Source organism: Pteronotus mesoamericanus, unplaced genomic scaffold, assembly GCF_021234165.1.
Source record: "Pteronotus mesoamericanus isolate MK-2021 breed Mesoamerican mustached bat unplaced genomic scaffold, CSHL_Meso_final contig_20, whole genome shotgun sequence".
Taxonomy (NCBI): Eukaryota; Metazoa; Chordata; class Mammalia; order Chiroptera; family Mormoopidae; genus Pteronotus; species Pteronotus mesoamericanus.
The window spans coordinates 232,984-239,035 of record NW_026555085.1 but is presented as its reverse complement, the minus strand read 5'-3'; the positions used below and the strand labels follow the sequence as shown (position 1 = coordinate 239,035).

Below are 6,052 nucleotides of genomic sequence, written 5' to 3'. Positions count from 1 at the left end.
TATTTGTGTCTTCCTTAATTTCTTTCTTCAATGTTGTATAGTTTTCTGCATACAGGTCTTTTACCTCTTTGGTTAAATTTATTCCTAGGTACTTTATTTTTCTTCTTGCTATATCGAATGGTATTTTTTTTCTGATTTCTTCTTCCTCTATTTCATTGCTGGTATACAAAAATGCCTTTGATTTCTGAATATTGACTTTGTATCCTGCTGTTTCACCAAATTCACTTATTAGGTTGAGGAGTTTTTTCGTAGAGTCTACAGGGTTATCTATGTACACTATCATGTCATCTGCAAACAATGATAGCTTTACTTCCTCCCTTCCTATTTGGATGCCTTTTATCTCTTTCTCTTGTCTGACCACTGTGGACTTCCAATACGATGTTGAAAAGAAGCGGTGAAAGCGGACATCCTTATCGTGTTCCTGATCTTAGTGGCAAAGCTTTCAGTTTTTGCCCGTTGAGTATAATGTTGGCTGTAGGTTTTTCATATATGGCCTTTATTACGTTGAGGAATGCCCCATTTATTCCCATTTTGCTGAGTGTTTTGATCATAAATGGGTGCTGTACCTTATCGAATACTTTTTTGCATCTATCGAGATGATCATGTGGTTTCTGTCTTTTCTTTTGTTTATGTGATGTATCACGTTTACTGATTTGCGTATATTGAACCATCCCTGCATGCGTGGGATGAATCCCCCTTGATCGTGGTGGATAATCTTTTGAATGTATTGCTGGATGCGGTTTGCCAATATTTTGTTGAGGATTTTAGCATCTATGTTCATCAGCGAAATTGGCCTGTAGTTTTCTTTCTTTGTAGGATCTTTATCTGGTTTTGGGATGAGGGTGATGCTGGCCTCATAGAAGGAGTCTGGGAATCTTCCCTCCTCTTGGATTTTTTGGAATAGTCTGAGAAGGACAGGGGTTAGCTCTTCCTTAAATGTTTTGTAAAATTCTCCTGTGAAACCGTCCAGCGCTGGGCCATGTGTGCCGGGAGTTTCTTGATTACTGCTTCAATTTCCCCAGCTGTTAGCGGTCTGTTCAAGCTTTCTGTTTCTTCCTCCAGTGTTGGAAGATTATACTTTTCTAAAAATGTGTTCATTTCATCAAGATTTTCAAATTTCTTGGCATAAAATTTTTCATAGTAGTTTCTGACGATCCTTTGTATTTCTGTGGTATCAGTTGTTATTTCTCCTCTTTCATTTCTCATATTATTAATTTGGGTCCTCTCCCTTTTTTTCTTGATGAGTCTGCTTAAAGGCTTGTCAATTTTATTTATCTTTTCAAAGAACCAGCTTCTGGATTGGTTGATCCTTTGAATTGTTCTTTTCATCTCTATGTCATTCAGTTCTGCTCTAATCTTGACTATTTTTTTCCTTCTACTTGCTCTGGGATTTATTTGTTGTTTCTCCAGTTCTTGAAGTTGTAGTGTTAGGTCTTTGTTGTTATATAATTGCTCATAGTAATTTCTTACAGTCTTTTATATTTCTGTGGTATCAGTTCTCATCTCTCCTCTTTCTTTTCTGATATTATTTATTTGAGTCCTCTCCCTTTTTTTCTTGATTAGTCTGCTTAAAATCTGATTGATTTTGTTTATCTTTTCAAAGAACTAGTTCTTGGATTTGTTGATCCTTTGTTCTTTTAGTCTCTATGTCATTTAATTCTGCTCTGATTTTTTTTATGGTGCCAATTTTAAATAGTTTTTTTTAAGACATCACGTTTTCCACTTTACAATACAGTGCTTGTGAAGTGCATTATTTCCCCGTGCACATAGTCCATGTTGATGTATCAGGAATGCTGTTTTATTATACATCAGCTCAACTTTTAAAACTGTCATGGAATTTGCTACAAATTTGGGTCCTTCAATATTTTGTGTGGAACAGTGTTAAATCTATGCAACTGGTTGGCTTAATTAATGTCTTCAATGGTAGGCCCAGAAGAGGCACCCTCAGATGGAGGGCCTCTACCTCCAGGGAAGCCCCCAGGCATTCGTCCTGGTATGCCTCCTGCACTCTGGTACAGCTTTAAGAGGACTGGGTTACAGACTTTCGCCAGCTCTTTCTGCTGATGTTCAAATTCTTCCTTTTCTGCAGTCCAATTCTTATCAAGCCAGTTGATGATTTCATTGCACTTGTCAAGAATCTTCTGTTTGTCCTCATCATTGATCTTGCCTTCCAAGTTTTTCACTTCAGCAGTTGGTTTCATGTTGAATGCATAGGATTTATGTGAGTTCTTGGAAGACACCTTGTCTCGCTGCTTCTCATCTTCAGCATTGTACTTCTCATCTTCCTGGACCATGTGCTCAATGTCTTCCTTGCTCAGACCACCCTTGTCTGATGATAATCTTATTCTCTTTTCCTGTACTCTTATCCACAGCAGAGATATTAAGGATGCTATTGGCATTAATGTCGAAAGTGACTTCAATCTGAGGAACACCACAAGGTGCAGGAGGTATGCCTGTGAGTTCAGACTTGCCAAGCAGGTTTTTATCCTTGGTCATGGCATGCTCACCTTCATAAACCTGAATGAGCACATCAGGCTGCTTGTCGGAGTAGGTGGTGAAGGTCTGTTCTTCTTGGTAGGAATGGTAGTATTGTGTTTCATGAGAACAGTCACGGCTCCATCAGCAGTCTTGATGCCAAGGGAAAGAAGAGTGACATCCAACAGCAGCAGATCTTGAACATTTTCAGATTTGTCTCCAGAGAGGATGGCTGCCTGGAGAGCTGCACCATAAGCAACAGCCTCATCGGGGTTGATGCTCTTATTCAGTTCTTCTCCATTGAAGAAATCCTGCAGGAATTTTTGAATCTTGGGGATATGGGTAGAACCCCCAACCAGGACAATATCATGGATCTGGGACTTGTCAAGTTTGGCATCCCCAAAGAGCTTTCTCTACAGGGTCCAGGGTGCCAAGGAAAAAGTCAGCATTCAATTCTTCAAATCAGGCACGGGTGACAGAGGTATAAAAGTTGTTTCCTTCATAGAGTGACTCAATCTCAGTACTGGCCTGGGTGCTGGAAGAGAGAGTATGCTTAACTCGTTCACAAGCAGTACGAAGGTGACGAATAGCCCTCTTATTCTCACTGATGTCCTTCTTGTGCTTGTGCTTGAACTCTGCAATGAAATGGTTGACAATTCAGTTGTCAAAGTCTTCTCCACCCAAATAAGTGTCACCAGCTGTAGATTGGACCTCAATCAGATTGGACAACAGCATCATCAAATCTATGTCCAATTAAGCATTTTGCGTTGAAAACCGTGTTGGTAGGATTCATAGTGGCCTGATTCTTCGCAGCATCACCAATCAATCATTCAGTATCAATAAAGGCGACATAACTTCGGGTGTTTTGGTATCCCTGATTCTTGGGAAATTATTTCCACTTTTCCATGCTTTAAGACACCCATGCAAAAGTAGGTGGTGCCAAGATCAATGCCAACTGCAGGTCCCTTAGACATGGTTGCTTGAGTGTGCATGCATGGCTCGCAGAGTCACAAATCAGAACACCTACCCCGTGTTCAATGAGCTGATCCTGCTCTCATTTTGATTATTTCTTTCCTTCTACTCATTCTGGGCTTTGTTTGTTGTTTCTCCAGTTCCTGTACATGTAGGGTTACAACATTTATTTGAAATGTTTCTACTTATTAGGTAGCCCTGTATTGCTATGAACTTCCCGCTCAGGACTGCCTTTGCTGTGGCCTAGAGGTTTTGGACTGTTTTGTGTTCATTTTCACTTGTTTCCAGAAACTTTTTGAATTCTTTAACCTCATTATTGACCCATTCATTGTTTAATAGCATGCTATTCATTCTTCATGAGTTTGAATGCTTTTGAATTTTCTCCTGATGTTTGTTTCTAGTTTCCACCTTTTGTAGTCCAAGAAAATGCTTGTTATGATTTCAATTTTCTTGAATTTGTTGAGACTCGTTTTGTATCCTATCATGTGGTCAATCTTTGAAAATGTTCGAAGGGCATTTGAAAGGAATGTGTATTTTGCTTCTTTGGGATGAAAAGTTCTGTGTTTGTGTGTGTGTATATATATATACACACAGTTAAGTCCATTTGACCTGATGCATTGTTCAGTTCCACAATATCCTTGTTGACATATGGTTTGGGAGATCCATCCATTGTTGATAGTGGGGTGTTAAAACCCCTACTATCAGTGTGTTGCTGCCAATATCTTTCTTGAAGTCCTCCAAGGTTTTCCTTATATTTGGGTGCTCCTATGTTGGATGCATATATGTTTACAATGTTTTTGTTTTTTGATGGATTTGTCCTTTTAGTATTAAGAAGTGTCCTTCTGGGTCTATTTTTTGGCCTTGGTTTTGAAATCTATTTTGTTTGATATAAATATTGCTCCCCCAGCGTTTTGGTTGTGTTTCTTTTTTCCTGTTCATTTGCTTGGAATATTTTTTCCATCCTTTACTTTCAAGTCTGTGTAGGTCCTTTGTTCTGAGGTTGGTATCTTGTAAACAGCAATGTGTGGGTCATGATCTCTTTCTATTCAGCTACCCTAGGTCTTTTGAGTGGAGCATTTATCTATTTATATTTAAAGTTATTATTAATAGGTAGTTATTCATTTTTCCCCTTTGTACCTGTGTTTCTCTCTCTCTAACTGTTTGTCTTCATCTTCTTAAACCATTCCCTTTAGCATATTTTGCAGTGCTGGTTTGGTGGAGGTGTATTCCTTTAGCTGTCTTTTGTCTGGAAAACTGCTTATTTTGCCTTCCATTTTAATTGAGAGCCTTGCTTGGTGGAGCAGTCTTGGTTGCAGGTCTTTGCTTTTCATTACTTGGACTATTTCTTGCCATTTCTTTCTGGCTTGTACTGTTTTTGTTGAGAAGTCAGCTGCTAGCCGTATCAGGGCTCCCTTGTAAGTTACTACCTGTTTCTTTTTGCTGTCTTTTGGATTCTCTGTTTGTCTTTGATATTTTCCATTTGAATGATGATGTATCTTCAAGTGGGCCTCATTGGGTTCCTCTTGAAATTGGCCTTCTGTGCCTCCTGGATGTGTGTGACTTTTTCTCTCCTCCAATTAGGGAAGTTTTCCATCATTCCTTTTTCAAACAGGTTCTCTGTCCCTTCCTCATCCTCTTCTCCTTCTGGCATCCCTATTATATGGACATTATTACGTTTCAGGTTTTCCTGCATTTCCCTAAATCCCTCTTTATTTTTTCTTTTTTAGTCTTTTTTCCATTTCTTGCTTTTTCTGGGAGCTTTTTTCTACCTTTTCATTCTGCTTGCTGATTCAATCCTCTGCTTCATCTAGCCTGTTTTTAATTCCTTCTACTGTACTCTTCAATTCAGAAATTGTATTCTTCCTTTCCTCTTGTCTTTTATTGATAGTTTCTATGTCCTTTTTCATGTAGATGTAGTTTGCAGTAAATTCCTCATACTTTCCCTTTAGGTTTTCATAATTTCCTTTGAGATCGCAGAGCTCCTTGAGCTTCCTTACAGCCATTGTTTTGAATTCAATATCTGATAGTTTCCTTGCCTCTATTTCATTTAGTTCTCTCTTTGGTGATTCTTCCTTTCCCTTCATTTTGGGGGTGTTTCTTTTCCTTCCCATTATATGTGAATCTCTTCTTTTTTGCTTCTGCTTCTTAAATTGATCTGCCTTGATTTCCTGACTTGTGGTGTGAACTTCTATGGTTGTAGATGGGTATTTTTTTTCCTCTTCTTTCTGGGTGTGCCTCTGATGATGTCAGATGTTGACTTCATCTGACCTTCGGCAGTTGTTTGAGACTTCCAGTAATATATTTTCTGCATCTGTCTCCTGCAATTGTTAATCTATGCAGTCTGCCCTCAGCTGTCAGACTTAGGCACCCCAGGTCAGGCCAGTGCTTCCTGAGTGCAAGGCTACTGTTTCCTTTTCAGCTGCTGCCTCTCTGGGTTGTGGCCTGCCTGAGCAAGATGGAGACTGCAGAATGGGGAAGGAGTCAGCACTGGAAACCCCTAGCTATTCCCTCAGTTCTCTCCCCAATGCCTCCGACTCCAGTCTCTCCTCAAGCATCTCTAGCCAGCTCTGTTTCCCCTTTAGCCAGGGATCTACTATCTGTGCCG

General features: G+C 39.5%; 1 pseudogene; it reads right to left on the bottom strand.

The window, feature by feature from the left end:
• Positions 1 to 1,904: 1,904 nt before the first annotated feature.
• On the bottom strand, positions 1,905 to 3,228 carry LOC129067897 (heat shock cognate 71 kDa protein-like; annotated as a pseudogene).
• Between the last annotated feature and the right edge of the window lie 2,824 nt (positions 3,229 to 6,052).